Below are 18,617 nucleotides of genomic sequence, written 5' to 3'. Positions count from 1 at the left end.
AGCTACCAGATATCAAGGCAGAACCAGTGGTAAAACCGCATTGGTGGAATGATAATGCATACTGTGAGTACCATCGGTCAAAAGGACATAAAACTGCATCATGTTTTCAATTGAAACATATGATCCAAGACTTGTTAGAGCAAGGAGTAATTGAGGTAGATCTTCCCAATGCAACCTCTAACACTGATCATACCATTTTCAAAACTCCTTTGCTTGATCATGACAAGGGTAAAGCATCTTCTTCAAACTCTACCCAAACAACAAATTATGCAAATATTGGTTATAACAATGTCATCAATTATTTTTGAGCATCAAATGAGTATGTTTCCACCATAAGAATAAAGGAACAAGATCCTTCATGTGCGGTCACCACTCGTCGATCCAAAATAGTCCTGAAAGGAGCTCCTGCAGCTCCTCCCAAACCAACTCCTGCAAGTCAGTATAATCTCTTGGATCACCTAGGAAAGACACCTGCACAAATATCAATCCTTGAGTTGTTGAAAATGTCCCCCATTCATCGTGTAGTCCTAGATAAAGCTTTAATTGAGTCCACTATCCCGACAGACATTGATGTTGACTAGTTTCAAGCCCGAATTGGACATCTAGCTATTTCCAAAAATGTTGCATTTTCTGATAATGATATCTCACCTGATAAGCTCCCTCATAATGATCCTTTACACCTTGAAGTATTTGTCCATAATTTCAAAATCCGATGAGTCTTGATAGATGGCGGAGCAGGTCTTAATATTTGTACCTTGAGAGTGGTCATTAGCCTTGGTTATACAGAAAATGACATTGATGCTTCCAGAAGAATAGCAATCAAAGCATATGATGATGCTGAGCGCCCATCTAAAGGGATAATTACATTACCTATCAGAGTTGGTCCAGTGACAGAAAACACTTTCTTGCAGGTCTCAGACCTTGATCTCCCTTACAATATGATTCTTGGCCATCCATGGATCCATGCAATGAAAGCAGTTCCATCCACCTATCATCAATGTTTAAAATATCCTTACAATGGAATTGAGATAACAATTCTAGGAGATCCTAATCCATTTCAATTTTGTGCTACTCTAAAGGATACCCCTTAGCAACAAGTCCCAGTCAATAGAGAGGCCAAATCACATAGTTATGTTGATCCTAATGAATTGTTAGATGTTGTCAAAGGAAAATTGAAGATACAGGACCAAGGATGCAGAGAATATTCAATGGATCAAACATTCCTCATTGAGAATTTACCAATATCTCCAAAATCATATGGCAAACCCCATTTGTTACAAAAGGAACCCAAGGTAGTTATTCAATATCAGCCTCCCACTACATTTACAAGATGGGGTGAACTTGACAAAGAAACTTTAAATGATGATTTCATAGATTGGCTTTATAAGGATCCAACTGAGACCCCACCTGTCAGGTTGCCAGTGGAACAGTACGGAAAAGGATTTACTATGCTACAAAAGAAAGGATATGACGGTTGTAGTGGCTTAGGTCTGAACAAGAATGGAAGGCTAGAACCTGTTATACCCAACATGCGACCTCCAACTTTAGGGTTAGGTTCTGTACCATTGCAAATTGGATCCTCATCTACCAAAGTGACCACGTGTAGAAAAGGGCATGACTCTGATGATGAAATAACACTTGAGGATACCTGACCTGAAACTGATTCCAATGAATGGGAGTGGAGTTCTTTTTCTTCTAGCTCCTATGCCCTTGACAATATTTTCCTTGACCCTGATAATTTGCCTATGGAAGACAAACATGAAATAACTCCTCTTCCTAAAACATGTCCTAATGCTTGGATAGAGTCATTCTGGGATCCAAGCTCCGAATCAGATATAAGTGGTTCAGATAGTGATACCATAGATGTTTACATCTTTACCATCTCAGTCCTCTCCCTCCTAAAAACCGATGATGACATGCCCCTTGTCTATCCCTAGCTTATCCAACATGACCAACAAGAACCACTCACATTGGATTGTTTTCAAAATGATGAAGCAATTGCAGAATTCCTTGGACTACGGGGAGGCATACCACAAGGTGATCATAAGGTAGGATTTGCTATTGATCTAGATTCCACAGCATATTTTGAAGAGTCAACTCCATCTTCCAGTCATCAAAATGAAAAAAGAAAAGAAAAAGTAAAAAATCAAAAGAATAGGTCTTTGAGTGAAAATCGTAAGGCACTCTCTGATCATACAAAAGTAAAAATAAAAGACGTACCTGTGGGTGAAAACCTCTTTGAGGCGCCCAAAGGTGGAAGAGTGGACATACCCCTATCAAGTCAGGATAAATCAACATTGCTTGTGGAAATGACCAAAGAAATCAATTTGGGTACACCTGACAACCCTAAGGTCATTCATTTTGCTGCTTCTCTATCAAAATAGGAAAAGATAGATTTTGTCAATTTCTTTCTTGAGAAGAAGATCAACTTTGCATGGTCATATGCAAATATGCCTAGCCTAGATCCAGAATTAGTCCTTCATCATTTGCCATTAAAAGCAAATGTCAAGCCTGTCAAACAAAAAATTAGAAAGATGCATCCCCAGGTGGCTCTTTTGGTCAAGGTAGAACTGAAAAAATTACTGGATGTGGGCTTTATCAGACCCATCGATTATGCAGACTAGATTTCAAATTTGGTACCAGTTAGCAAAGTAACTAGGGGCATCAGAATCTGTACAGATTTTAGGGATCTGAATAAAGCATGCCCTAAAGATGATTTTCCATTGCCAAATATTGACATCATAGTTGACATGACTACTGGATATGAGATGCTCTCATTGATGGATGGTTTCTCCAGCTATAACCAAATTTGCATTGCTCCTGAAGACCAACATAAGACTACATTCACATGTGCTTGGGGTACTTACTGTTGGAATGTGATGCCCTTTGGTCTGAAAAATGCAGGCGTAACATATCAAAGAGAGATGATGATAATTTTCCATGATTTCATGCATACTTTGATGGAGGACTATGTTGATGACTTATTATGCAAATCTGTCACAAGAGATAGTCATTTAGCCATCCTGGGCCCAATCTTTGACCGAATGGAGACCTACAAGCTCAGACTCAATCCAAAGAAGTGTGTCTTTGGTGTCACAATCGGCAAATTACTAGGGTACATTATTTCTCACAGAGGCATTGAAGTCGACCCGGCCAAGGTTAAAGCAATAATGGACATGCCTCCTCCTTCTAATCTCTGTCAACTATGTAGTCTGGAAGGAAAGCTCCAGTCAATCCGCTAGTTTATAGCTTAGTTGGCCAACAAATGTCATCCATTCCATCATCTATTGCATAAAGGTGTCACTTTTAAATGGACTGAGCAATGTCAATTAGCCTTTCAAGCTCTCAAAGACTATTTGTTGTCGCCGCCTATTCTAATGCCTCCTATAGAAGGAAAGCCATTTATATTGTACATTTCTACAACTAAAATGACACTAGGAGTTCTCTTGGCCCAATAGGATGAGAACGACAAAGAGAGAGCTATTTATTATATCAGTCAGACTCTAGTAGGCTATGAGATGAATTATTCAACTATTGAATGAGCATGCTTAGCAGTGGTATTTGCAACACAGAAGCTCTGACACTATATGTTAAATCGCCAAACATTGCTAGTTGCAAAAATTGATCCCCTAAAATACTTGCTTAGCAAAGCAGCTTTGACGGGTCGCCTAGCAAAGTGGGTTATGATCCTCGGTGAATTTGATATTGGGTATATGGAGCGAAAGGCGATAAAAGGACAAGTCATAGCAGATCAACTTGCAGAGGCTCCTATTTATGATGATCATCCCATGTTGACCAATTTTCCAGATGAATCAGTCTTTGCTCTCACATCTTCTAATGAATGGAAGTTATACTTTGATGGATCCCATACCAAGTTCGGGCCCAGAGCAGGCATTTTGTTTGTCACCCCTCAAGGTGATGCTATTCCCAAGTCCTACAGGATAACTTTTCATTGTACCAATAACATTGCAGAGTATGAAGCACTAGTCACAGGACTCTGAGTAGTGGTCCACTGGAACATCATGCATTTACAAGTCTATGGAGATTCTCAATTATTCATCCGACAAGTGAATGATGACTATGAAACAAAAGATGAAAAGCTTATTCCCTATAAGCATATGGTAGATTTCTTCAAGACAAAATTCATAGGTATCCATTTCAGTCAAGTTCCAAGAATGCAAAACAAGTCGGCAGATACGATGGCCATGATTGCTTCCATGTTGAACATGCCGACAAATGTGAATTTTTGGTCAAACAATTGCTTGTCCCTTCTTTTGACATTCCGACAATAGATGTGATGTGCATTCTTGTTGGTCCTAACTCCCCATGGTACAATGATGTATACCAATATTTGAAATCCCAAACCTTACCACCTAATCTTTCCGCTAACCAACGTCAAGCCTTCATCCGACAGACAACCAGATATGTCATCATTGCCGACACCCTTTATCGTCATTCCTTTGACCATACCCTCCTCAGGTGTTTGGATTCTAACGAAGCACAAACAACTTTACATGAGGTTCACGATGGTATATGTGGGGGCCATTTCAATGGTCTGAGCTTAGCCAAAAAGTTCATTCGTGGTGGGTATTATTGGCCCACTCTAGAAAAAGATGTTCATGATTTTGTTAAGAAATGCTACAAATGCCAGATCCATGGAAACTATATTCATGCACCAGCCCAAGAGCTTCATTCTGTCATATCTCTGTGGCCTTTTTCTCAATGGGGGTTGGATCTTATTGGCAAGATTCACCTGACATTTGCAAATGGACACAAGTTTATCATTATAGCCACAGAGTATTTTACAAAATGGATCAAGGCTATCCCCATGACCTATATCACTAGTGTGCAAATTTCAAAATTCCTATTGAATTATATCATATGCAGATATGGGATTCCCTTTGCCATAGTCATAGATAATGGTCGTCCCTTCAAGAATGAAGATGTCAAGGAACTCTGTGAAAAGTTTCATATCCAACACCGTTTCTCTAGTCCCTACTATCCATAAGGGAATGGTCAAGCCGAAGCATCAAATAAAACCATTATCAACATCCTAAAAAAGGTTGCCAATGACACTGGTCGAGATTGGCATGTACAGTTGAATCCAGCACTATGGGCCTATAGCACTTCTATCCGCACACCTATTGGTGCAACACCTTATTCCTTGGTGTATGGTGCAGAAGCCATTTTACCCTTGGAAGTGGAGATTCCTTCCTTGCATGTTTCCTTGCAACATCTGATTGATGATGAGACTCATAGAGTCTCTCGGTTGCATCATCTTGAAATGTTAGATGAGAAACGTCAGACAACCCTGACACATTTGCAAGCATATCAAAACCATCTCCGTCGCTCTTATAATAAGAAGGTCAAAGGGTGACACTTCAAAGTGGGAGATCTGGTTTTAAAGGCAAACCCTAAGAATGCACAATCTACTGACATCATCAAAGGCAAGTTTGAACCTAATTGGGTTGGGCCTTTCATAGTGATTGCAGCATATGGCTTGGGGGCATATCAGCTTGCCACCCCAGAAGGTGAACCTTTGTTCGATCCTGTAAATAGCATGCACCTTCACAAGTACTAGGCATAATTTTCTATCAACACTTCTTCAAGTATGATCCTGAAAAAATACAAAAAAAGTGAAAAAAACAAAAAAATACAAAAAAAGTGAAAAAAAAAAGAAAAAGAGAAAGAGAAAAAGAGAAAAAAAAGTAAAAAAAAATGATGTCCTCTAGTGAAAACCTGGCAAATAGGCACTTTGGGCAAGTACCATGGTGAAAACCTAGCAATCAGACACCATGTGTAACGAGATCATTGCTCCGTCATCTATCATGACCTCTAGCTATGCTTTCTCTTGGCTGGTTTATCATGTCTATCTTTGTCTTGACCCAATGTTCTGTTATAGGCCTGTGATTGGTCAACATCATTGTTTTGCATACTCTGGTTTCTTGTACATATGTCTTTCAAATATGCATTGGGTGCGTTCACCTTGTCATGATCAATCACTGGAAATAATTCAAAAAAAAAATTGAAAAATGTCCTAAAATAAATGTCCTAAAAAATATCTTGAAAAGGGGTTGCATTTCAGCTCTGGCCTTCCATGCCATGATGCTACGCATCCGTTTTGCTACATTAAAATAAAGGTTCTCACCTACAAAGTGCATTATTGAAAGCAAGTTTTTCTTTGTCTCTAACTATCCTCTATCTCCTTTTCTTCTTACTAACATTTCTTTCATCAGTTCAGATAGTCAGTTCAGTCTAGTGCTCTGCTTTCGCCAAACACATATGCAGCATCCTGCATTCATTGGTTAGTACATTTGCATTACATCAAGCATCATATCAAGCATTTTATCCATTTCATATTATAAATGCATCGAAAACACATAAAAAATACATCCATACATGTTCCACAATAAATATTGCATAAGTCATCCATACATGAAAAATAACCATCAGTCATAACACATTGCATCCCATCATATCGATGCATATCATATAATATCAGAGTACAAAATTGGACTATCTGTCCTAAGTATGGCCCACAGGCTGACTACATAATGTCAAATGACATCTGTCTCTATCCTAAGGAGCATGTGCGTCTATCACTGGGTGCTCCCTCTATCCTCCTCATCCCTGCCATGTCTCAAGGATGATGTCCCTTCTGGTCCTGGCTGTGGTGGTCTCATAGGTCCACTCACCCCCATGCTACACAATGACCTCCGAGAGCGTGCCCTACTCTCTATCCTCAATCGTGCCCAATATGAAGCTACTCTCTGCTCTAGTGGAACTGCACTCTCATATAGTGTCCTCCAATGGCGTATCTCCTCTCCAGTCTCTACCAACATCTGTGCCATCTCCCAGGCACTGGCATCCCTAATTGACCTAATATACTTAGTGACTCTCTGTTCTTCTCGCTGTGCCTAAGCTATTACTGTATCTTGAGCCACTGTCAATCTGGCTATCTCCACTCTGAATTGATCCTGCTCTATCCTCAAGATGGCATTTTGTCTCTCTAATGTCATAATGTGATCATGCTGACTTGCTATGGTAGCCCTGCACATCTCCATCTCCTCTATCCTAGTTGTCTCCAGCTCTATGGGTATATCATGCAATGACTCCTGATCAGCTACACCTGGCCCATGATCATCATCCCTCTCATCATCTCCATCCTCATCATCCCCCTCATCCTCATCACCACCCTCATCCTCCTCATCCTCATCACCTCCCTCCTCCTCTCCAGTGAGTGGGAAGTTCTCCTATCTCCTAGGTACTAGGATATCAGGATCTATCAATGTCACTGGCCATCATCGTGCAAACCATCTCTCATATTCCTCTATCATCCTGATGTCCTCCACATCTAATCTCCAATCCCACTGTCTTTGCTATAGCTGTGTGAAGTTAGCATATGCTATGTGTGGCTGAATCATACTATTCCACTGACTCATCTCTCTGTGAGATCAGGCAAAGTGTGCAGTCCTCCTAGGTACATCCTACCTCTCTCCAAACTTTCATCTGACTCTCTCTAGCAAGTACATCTCAATCACTCTCTGGTGATTCACTGGTTGCCCAATCAGGTACCTCTCCTATCTACAATACGGTAGGTCATCACTATCATCTGACCATCTAGGGCAATCATGATATGGCCTCCATGTGAACTCTCTCAGTCTGTCTAGCTCGTGTCAGCAATACAATATGTATCCAAACGGACCCTATCTTAGTGCTCCCCCATAGTAGTACACATATGGTTAATGTGGTAATACCTGTCTCTCTGCAATCGATCAAAATATGGCTATGTGCTCAAATGCCCATACCTGTAGCAATGTGACTCCACAACTCAAAGTCTGTACTCCCTGATATGTTATCTGATGCAACTGAAAATATAGCATAGCCAGTACACATGGTCCCCGTGCGTACACCGTACCCTTTGTCACCATCAGCTCTAGCACTCTTCCCCATCCAATAGGGAATCCATGTCCTCGTCTGACCCCTGCTAGTAGACATGCTATCACCACTGCTATCACCACATATTGTCGATCATACTCTGATGCCATGGTCTCCCAGCCGATCTCCCTCTCTACGATATCCAGATCATCTGCGTCGCACTCAAATAATCTACACAATGTGTCTCTCCCTATCACTGGGTCATACTTTATCATCTCTCCATTAATCAGAATGTGGAGGATACACCATACATCCTCTAGTGTCACAGTCGCCTCTCTAGTCGCCAGATGGAATGAGGAGGTCTCTAAATGCCATCGCTCTACAAATGTGGTAAGTAGTCCTGTGTTTGCCCTAATCTTGGGCATGAAGGTGATATAGTATATCCCAAGTCCTGCTAATGTATCTCTGTCCATGCTCCTGAGTCTATGTCGTAACATGAAGCAGTCTGGTCGATTCTCCCGCGTGATCAATGGATACTGTCGACTTTGCATCACAATTGGGGCATATTTTGTCAGTTTTAGGGTTTTCTCCTATGGGTTGCATTTCCTCATTTCATGTCCAAATCAAGGTGTTTTTCATCTATTTTGACCTATCCTCTTCTTATTCCACCTTTTTGGATCATTTGCACGCTGTTTTTTGACGAAATTAGGGTTTACACTGCACAATTGCACCTATGTGATGAGTCCTGCGGCAGTGTCACATAACCTGTGCCTGTGTCCCCTTACACAAGTGTAGAAGACATTACACAAGCGCAAAATTCACCCTACATAAGTGCAAAAGATAGTTTCTGCATTCCCTGTGGGCCCCGCAATGTCCTGCAAGTAGGTCAAATTCATAAAATTGAAAATATGGGTTTTTGAGATGCATACTGCTACTCCCACATCATCCGGTTGTCTGTAGGTGCATACACATTCTCCGAGGTGATCTAACATTGGAATGTTCACCATCTCTCTGCAAGTGTCCTTTTCCAGAGCAACAAATCCTCCTCTTTGGCTAGTGCAAATGAGCAATTTTCACTCTCTTTGTTTCATTTATAGATCTTTGTCAGTGCATAGATGGACGTGCACTCTCTCCATCTCATGTTGGTCATGGTATTTTGCATCTTCAATTGCTTGTCTTTCATGCATCTGGTCTCCGATTGTCAGTCTGTTTGCTCCTATCATGTTCTATCATTATTATTGATCAATTGGCCTCTTTTCTACATGTTTCCGGCCAATTCCTCGAGGGGGCATGCATGTCATTGTCAGCGTTTGGGGCATTTTCATTATTGTTCTTTGAAACAACGCTTAAAATCACATTGTCTCAAAGAGAGGCAAAATGTAGACACCTAAAAATGGTCAATGCTTGCAGAATCATACTTTAACATTTGCGCATTGCCTTATTTTAGGGTTTTTGCGTCACATTAACATTTCTCCTATGATTCGCAGTTGGTCTTTATCATTTGCGAGCATCGAGTCTTTCTTTTGCATTCTTCATTTATCTTTGAGTTGATTTTAAGACATGAATAGAATGTAGATGATATCTGTAAGGTAGGAAATTGGAAATCATCAAAGCAAATATCAATATTAGTCATAGCTCAATCACAAAAGCTCAAATGCAATGATCAATCCTAATTACATCCAACAGAGATATGAAAACAAGATATTCAAGATTGAAAACTTAAGCAAACCAAATGCAGACTTGAATGTCTCCTTCATGTGGCTCCATTGTCCTTCTTTCTTCTTCAAATAGCTTTGTTTGTAGATCTCACCTACAAGTGCATACACATGAGATGAAAGCAAGTATACAAGATAGTAGTGCAAGAATACTCAAAGCATGATTGATTCGACAAAGTGATTCAAAAAAGTGATTAGTTTGATAATGTGATTAGTTCAATAATGTGATTAGTTGGGATTGAAGAAAATCATCCAATTTATAGACAAATTGGAGAAAAGATCAAATTAGCATGAAGAGATTCAAATGGAAATTGCAAATCAAGAATATCAATTATGACAAATTATGACAAATTTGCACTTTCTATGCAAAATTGATTTATTGATGATTATGACAAATTATGACAAAATGAAATGTCATTCCCATGAAATTAGGAGAAAAATAGGAGGAAATTGAATTAGAAATTAGGAAAATTAGAAAATTGGAAAATAGGAATTAGGAAATTAGAAAATGAAGAAATTAATTAGCCAATTAAATGAACATTTAATTGTGATGAGAAGACTTAGGATAAATAAACTATTTAACCTAGAGGAAGAAATGACAAACAAGGTTAAATGAATAAATCATGAAACCCTAGAAGATGAATTAGAAATGCAAGGACGACAATTAGGTCTTGACAAAAGATAATTGATATCGATTCGATTATGATTTTGAATTGATAAATGATTTGAATGATAAATGTGCCAATTGATGAGGAACAATGACTAATTGATCCAAATTGATATGATTGAGAAGGATGATGATCGATGACAAATCGATCATAAAATGACAAGATTGACAAGTTGATAAGGATCGACCAAAATCATGACTGAAAGTTGTTATCGACAAGACCAAATTTGAAAGTGAGACAAATGAAGAAAGAAGAAGAAAGACTCAATGCTCGCAAATGATAAAGACCAAGTGCAAATCATAGAAGGAATGTTAATGCGATGCAAAAACCCTAAAATAAGGCAATGCGTCAATGTTAAAGTATGACTCCGCAAGCATTGACCATTTTTAGACGTCTACATTTTGCCCCTCTTTGAGACAATGCGATTTTAAGCATTGTTTCAAAGAATGATAATGAAAATGCCCCAGACAACTGACAATGACATAAGAATGCCCCCTCAAATAATTGGCCAGAAACATGCAGAAAAGAGGCCAATTGATCGATAAAAATGATAGAACATGATAGGAGCAAACAGACTGACAATCAGAGATTGGATGCACGAATGACAAGCAAAGGAAGATGCAAAAGACTGTGACCAACATGAGAGGGAGAGAGTGCATGTCCATCTATGCATTGAGAAAGATCTATAAATGAGACAAAGAGAGTGAAAATTGCTCATTTGCACTAGCCAAAGAAGAGGATTTGTCGCTCTGGAAAAGGACACATGCAGAGAGATGGTGAACATTCCAAGGGCAGAACACCTCAGAGAACGTGTACACACGTACAAATGACTGGATGACGCGGGAGCAGTAGTATGTATCTCAAAAACCCATGTTTTCAATTTTATGAATTTGACTGGCTTGTGGACATTGTGGGGCCCACAAAAAATGTAGAAAGTGACTTATGCGCTTGTGTAGGGAAAATTCTACACTTGTGTAGGGTCTTCTGCACTTGTGTAGGGGGACACAGGCATAGGTTGTGTTACATAGGCGCAGTTGTGCATTGGCAACCCTAATTTGGTCAAAATTGGCATGCGAATGATCCTAAAAAGGGGGATAAGAATAGGATAGGTCAAAATAGAGTAAAAACACCCTGATGTGGACATGAAACAAGGACAATGTAGCCCATAGGAGCAAACCCTAAAACTGACAAAATGTGCCCCAATTGTGATGCAGAGTCGACAGTATCCATTGATCACGCGGGAGAACTGACCAGACTGCTTCATGTTATGACATAGACTCAGGAGCACAGACAGAGATACATTAGTAGGACTTGGAATATACTATATCACATTCATGCCCGAGATTAGGGTGAACACAGGATTGCTTACCGCATTGGCAGAGCGATGGCATTCAGAGACCTCCTCATTCTATTTGGCGACTTGAGAGGCGACTGTGACACTGGAGGATGTATGGCGTATCCTCCGCATTCTGATTCATGGGGAGATGGTAGAGTATGACCCAGTGATAGGGAGAGACATGTTGTGCAGATTATTTGAGTGTGACACAAATGATTTGGATATTGTAGAGAGGGAGATCGGCTAGGAGACTATGGCATCAGAGTATGATCGACGATATGTGGTGATAGCATTCCTACTAGCAGGAGACAGACGAGGACATGGATTCCCTATTGGATGGGGAAGAGTGCTAGAGTGGATGGCGATAGAGCGGATGGTGTATGCATGGGGACCATGTGTACTAGCTATGCTATATTTTCAGTTGCATCAGATAGCATATCAGGGAGTGCAGACGTTGAGCTGTGGAGTCACACTATTACAGGTATGGGCATTTGAGCACATAGCCATATGTCGACCAATTGCAGAGAGATAGGTATTACTACATTGACCATATGTGTACTACTATGGTGGAGCATTGAGACAGGGTCCTTTTGGATACATATTGTATTGGCGACACGAGCTAGACTGACTGAGAGAGTTCACATGGAGGCCATATCGTGATTGCCCTAGATGGTTAGATGATAGTGATGAGCTACCGTATTGTAGATAGGAGAGGTACCTGATCAAGCGACCAGTGAATTGCCAGAGAGTGATTGAGATGTACCTACTAGAGAGAGTCAGATGACAGTTTGGAGAGAGGCAAGATGTACCAAGGAGGACTGCACACTTTGCCCGATCTCACAGAGAGACGAGTCAGTGGGGGAGTATGATTTAGCCACACATAGCATATGCTGACTTCACATAGCTACAACAGAGATAGTGGGATTGGAGATCAGATGTGGAGGATGCCAGGATGATAGAGGAGTATGAGAGATGGTTTGCATGATGACGGCCAGTGCCATTCACAGATCCTGATATTCCAGTACCTAGGAGGACTTCCCACTCGCTGGAGAGGAGGAGGGAGATGATGAGGATGAGGAGGATGAGGGTGGGGATGAGGATGAGGGGGATGATGAGGATAGAGATGATGAGGGGGATGATGAGGATGATCTAGATTCAGGTGAGCAGGAGGCAGTGCAAGATATACCCATAGAGCTCGAGACAACTAGCATAGAGGAGATGGAGATGTGTAGGGCTACCATAGCGAGTCAGCATGATCATATTGAGACATTAGAGAGACAGAATGCCATCTTGAGGATAGAGCAGGATCAGTTTAGAGTGGAGATAGCCAGACTCACAGTGGCTCGAGATACTGCAGTAGCTCAGGCATAGCGAGAAGAACAGAGAGTTATTGAGTATATTGGGTCAATTAGGGATGCCAACGCATGGGAGATGGCACAGATGTTGGTAGAGATCGGAGAGGAGATACGCCATTAGAGGACACTATATGAGAGTGCAGTTCCACCAGAGCAGAGAGCAGCTTCATATCGGCCACGATCGAGGATAGAGAACAATGCACGCTCTCGGAGGTCATTGAGCAGCATGGGGGTGAGTGGACCTATGAGACCACCACAGCCAGAACTAGGAGGGACATCATCCTTGAGACATGGTAGGGATGAGGAGGATAGAGGGAGCACCCAGTGACAAAGGCACACACTCCTTAGGATAGAGACAGATGTAGTTTGACATTATGTGGTCAGCCTACAGGCCATACTTAGGATAGATAGTCCAATTTTGTACTCGGATATTATTTCAATATATGCTATGATATGCATCGATATGATGGGATGCAATGTGTTATGATGTATGTTATTTTCCATGTATAGATGACTTATGCACTATTTATTGTGGAACATGTATGGATTCATTTTTATGTGTTTTTGATACATTTATAAAATGAAATGGATAAAATGCTTGATGTGATGCTCGATGTGATGCAAATGTACTAACCAATAAATGCAGGATGCAACATATGTGTTTGGGCAAATCAGAGCACTAGATCGAACTGACTATCTGAACAGATGAAAGAAATGTTAGTAAGAAGAAAATGAGATAGAGGATAGTTAGAGACGAAGAAAAAATTGCTTTCAGTAATGCACTTTGTAGGTGAGAACCTTTATTTTAATGTAGCAAAATGGATGCGTAGCATCATGTCATTGAAGGCTAGAGCTGAAATGCAACCCTTTTTGCAAAAGATAGACACATCACAGACAAACAACAATCACAACAAAATAGAAAGGGACCATGAACCATCCTGGTCACTCTAAATCACTCAGTGACATCATCAAGCAACATAGGAACATGATCGAAGCCAATGATAAATCAGTAAAAAGATAAGATGCACAAATTCCAACAAGTCAAACAAACATATTGATCTTCATTATCAAAAGTTGAAAGTGCTGATAGGATGATCATGCTGTCTGGTTTCAGGGAATGCGGTACCCCGTCTAAGATAGGACATAGTTTGGTTTCGAGTATACCACACCCTGTATAAGATCCATGATAGTAGTGACAAGGACAAATCATGTTGATGCTGATGTTCGACTAAGAAGACAATTCTGATCAGTTTGAATGTCTGATTTGATTGAAAAAGTTCACCTGTTAACGCATGATTGCAGTAAAGCACATCATTGTGAGTAATTATTGTTGGATGGATGCTCAGTGATCTATCTATGAGGGGTTATTTATTGCAAAATTCTTTTTGAGTTTTTACAATTTTTTATTTTTTTTTGTGTTCATTTTTTAGGACTTTATTTGACTTTTTAGGGATTTTTTCAGGACATTTTTTTTATTTTCTTGGATTATTTCAGGACACTTTTTTGGTTTTTTTTTGAATTATTTCAGGACTTTTTTCAAATTTTTAGAGATTTTTTTAGGACATTATTTGATGTTTAGGGATTTTTTTTTTAGGACATTTTTCAATTTTTTTGTTTTTATTTCAGGACTTTTTTCAATTTTTTTGGATTATTTTAGGACATTTTTTAGTTTTTATGATTTTGCCCCCAGTGTCTAGCAAGGCAAGGAATATGACAGGTGAATAAATAGGCTTTCTAAAATGTTGGTGGATAGAGGGAAGACAAAGGCCTTTTATTATGGAGACAATATAGATGCAACTTTCAAGGGCTATTGTGTGATGGGACAAGAGACTGGATATGACAATGTAAAGCAGGAATGTGGCATGAGGGACATGTCAAGAGGTTTTTGAAACCATGTTTAAATTTTGCGTCCTTAAGTCAGATAATTCAACTTTTGACAAGCAAAGAAGACAAGATACTTCAACTTAGACTCAAGACAATCATGCTCATTCACACATTTCTTATGGATGGCAAGGGTAGTAGGTACTTGAGAGGTAGACTTGTTATGAGATTCAAGGAGAATACATAGATGCTTGACCCCACGGGCTCCCCTCCACGACACTCACTTCTTAGGGCAGCCAAGCATCAGTCCCCATGGAAATCTCCCCATGGAAAACTTAGTATCTCTTCCAAGTATCAAAGCAAATATCAATATTAGTCATAGCACAATCACAAAAGCTCAAATGCAATGATCAATCCTAATTACATCCAACAGAGATATGAAAACAAGATATTCAAGATTGAAAACTTAAGCAAACCAAATGCAGACTTGAATGTCTCCTTCATGTGGCTCCATTGTCCTTCTTTCTTCTTCAAATAGCTTTGTTTGTGGATCTCACCTATAAGTGCATACACATGAGATGAAAGCAAGTAGACAAGATAGTAGCGCAAGAATACTCGAAGCGTGATTGATTCGACAAAGTGATTCAAAAAAGTGATTAGTTCGATAATGTGATTAGTTGGGATTGAAGAAAATCATCCAATTTATATACAAATTGGAGAAAAGATCAAATTAGCATGAAGAGATTCAAATGGAAATTGCAAATCAAGAATGTTAATTATGACAAATTATGACAAATTTGCACTTTCTATGCAAAATTGATTGATTGATGATTATGACAAATTATGACAAATTGAAATGTCATTCCCATGAAATTAGGAGAAAAATAGGAGGAAATTGAATTAGAAATTAGGAAAATTAGAAAATTGGAAAATAGGAATTAGGAAATTAGAAAATGAGGAAATTAATTAGCCAATTAAATGAACATTTAATTGCAATGAGAAGACTTAGGATAAATAAACTATTTAACCTAGAGGAAGAAATCAAAAACAAGGTTAAATGAATAAATCATGAAACCCTAGAAGATGAATTAGAAATGCAAGGACAACAATTAGGTCTTGACAAAAGATAATTGATATCGATTTGATTATGATTTTGAATTGATAAATGATTTGATTGATAAATGTGCCAATTGACGAGGAACAATGACTAATTGATCCAAATTGATATGATTGAGAAGGACGACGATTGATGACAAATCGATCATAAAATGACAAGATTGACAAGTTGATAAGGATCGACCAAAATCATGATTGAAAGTTGTTATCGACAAGACCAAATTCAAAAGTGAGACAAATGAAGAAAGCTGAAGAAAGACTTGATGCTCGCAAATGATAAAGACCAAGTGCAAATCATAGAAGGAATGTTAATGCGATGCAAAAACCCTAAAATAAGGCAATGGATCAATGTTAAAGTATGACTCCACAAGCGTTGACCATTTTTAGACGTCTACAATATCTTCAATCTTTGTGTTGTTGATATTCTTCTTATGACTGTAGCTAGACTTTGAGCCTTTGTAGTTGTTTATTAATGTCTTTTCTGCTATAATTGATTGTGTATGTTGATTTATTACAAGATTGTGTGCTTGAAAGTAAGCCATATTTGAGCAACAACATTCTCTGTTAATTTTTAGTCCAAATGTTATCCATAAGTGCAGATAATTAAACTTTGATTTAATGGTCTTCATTTATGTCTATTTTGTAAATCTTTGGCATTCATTTTCATGGCTATGGATGAATGTTATTTTCCTTTATTGCTTTCTGGTTAAAAGCATATCAACAATTTAATTCATTGTAAATCTTCAAAGAGGGAGCTATACCTCTCAATTCAGAGGAAGATTATCACTTCAATGATAATCTATCCAACTATTAGCTCTTTTTGTCCTTCATTCTGGGCATTTTGATTTTATTTGTATAGTTATTGTAGAAGGACAAATATGCTCACTAACAGATGCCAAAGCCAACTATCTTCTACTTTTGCAATCAAACAACTATTGACTTTAGAGTTTAAGTGAAAAAGATTACCTTTGGTTTGTTTGCCCATTGCAATCAGTTCACCTTTGCTTCCAAATATCTTGCAAAATCCATTCTTGAATTCTATGGGTAACCTTTGTCATTGAGTTGAGAAACACCCAAAAGATTGTGTTTCAGACCTTCAACCCAGTAGACATCATCTGCACTACTCTTACCATTCAGGGAGATGGATCATTTCCCTTTCACCATGCAGTCCAATGTTAGAAACTTGCTCTGGTCACTAGTCATGTGGTGTGAACAACCACTTTCAATAATCCAGTCATCTAAATTATCCAAGTGAGAAACCAATGCCTTCTGATATGATATGTCTTGTTTGACAACAACAAAGACAATGTCCTCATTTGTATCTTCCTCAAATTCTTCATCAATAATACCTCCATCCACTACAATGAGACAATTTATTTTTCCTTTTCCTTTATATTTCCTATATTTCTCTTGTTTTTCCTCATTATCTCCATTAGGATAGTTAGAAGCAATATGTCCTATCTAGTTGCATGCAAAACATTTTAGTGGTAGTTTACCTCTATACTTACCGGTACCTCTGGGTAACCGCTTAGCCAACAATGCTTCGAGTTCCATCAGGCTTTCTTCATCATCTACCTCTCTATTGGATCTAGATTCATGACTGTAACTTACTTCTCTGCTTTTCCTTACTGGTGGGGTTGAGACCGAGGCTTTGAATGCAGATTCTGACCTCTGAACACTTCCATCAAAGCCATTTAGTTCGAATGCAATCAATTTACCAATACTAGAGTCAAGAGTTACCTTTGTCTTCTCAATAGATTTGAGCTCTTGAATGGCTGCAACTCTGATAGAATAGACTGGTAGAAGGGTTCTCAATACCTTGCTAACCATAGTGGAATCCTCCACTATACCTCCAACACTTTTGATTTTTTCAACTATCTCCTTGATTCTCTCACCATATTGTTGAATGTTTTCACCTTTGGCCATTCTCATATCATCAAATTTTCCTCTGAGACTCTCTTGGCTATCTTTACATGATCATCACCACCATAGATTTCTTCTAGTTTCTTCCAAACTTCATATGTAGTCTCCAGTCCATGAACATCAACATATTCTGAATCTAACAAGGTACTGATGATGGCCTCCAATGCTTGGTTGTTCTCCTGTTTCTCCTTCTTCCGATCATCTAACAGAATTCCACTAGGTAAGTTATACTTAGTAACAACCTAAACCCAATACCAACTTCCTAAGATCTTGATGTAAATCTTCATCGTATCACTCCAGATTCTATAGTTATCTCTATTGAACTTCAGACCTTCTCTCTTCATCATTTTCTCCTGTATCTTTTCCTCAAGCTATTAGGCTTATACTCAAGAGGACCTAGAATTCTCTAATACCAATTGATAATATGATGAAACTATAAAGATCTAGCCAACTACTGAGAGGGGGGGGGGTGAATCAGTAGATTGAAAATTAACTGGGCTTTCACCAAACTTCTTTCCAACTCAAAAACAACTCACAAATTTTACCGGTACTTTAACAAAACTGTAGTAGCACTGTTATACCTTACTAGTTGACTTAATACTTTAGTGATATAATGCAACTGATCTGAAACTTAAATATCCTTCAACCAAAACCTTAAACCACTTCACTAATACCAATAATAACATGTTTCAGATCATTTCCAGTCATTTAAATATATCTATGTATATTTACCAATCATTCATATCAACCATACCAAAAACACATCCACAAAATCATTCACCACTTGACACAATGATTTTTCACA

Source organism: Cryptomeria japonica, chromosome 8, assembly GCF_030272615.1.
Source record: "Cryptomeria japonica chromosome 8, Sugi_1.0, whole genome shotgun sequence".
NCBI lineage: Eukaryota > Viridiplantae > Streptophyta > Pinopsida > Cupressales > Cupressaceae > Cryptomeria > Cryptomeria japonica.
This window is presented reverse-complemented; position numbering follows the sequence as displayed.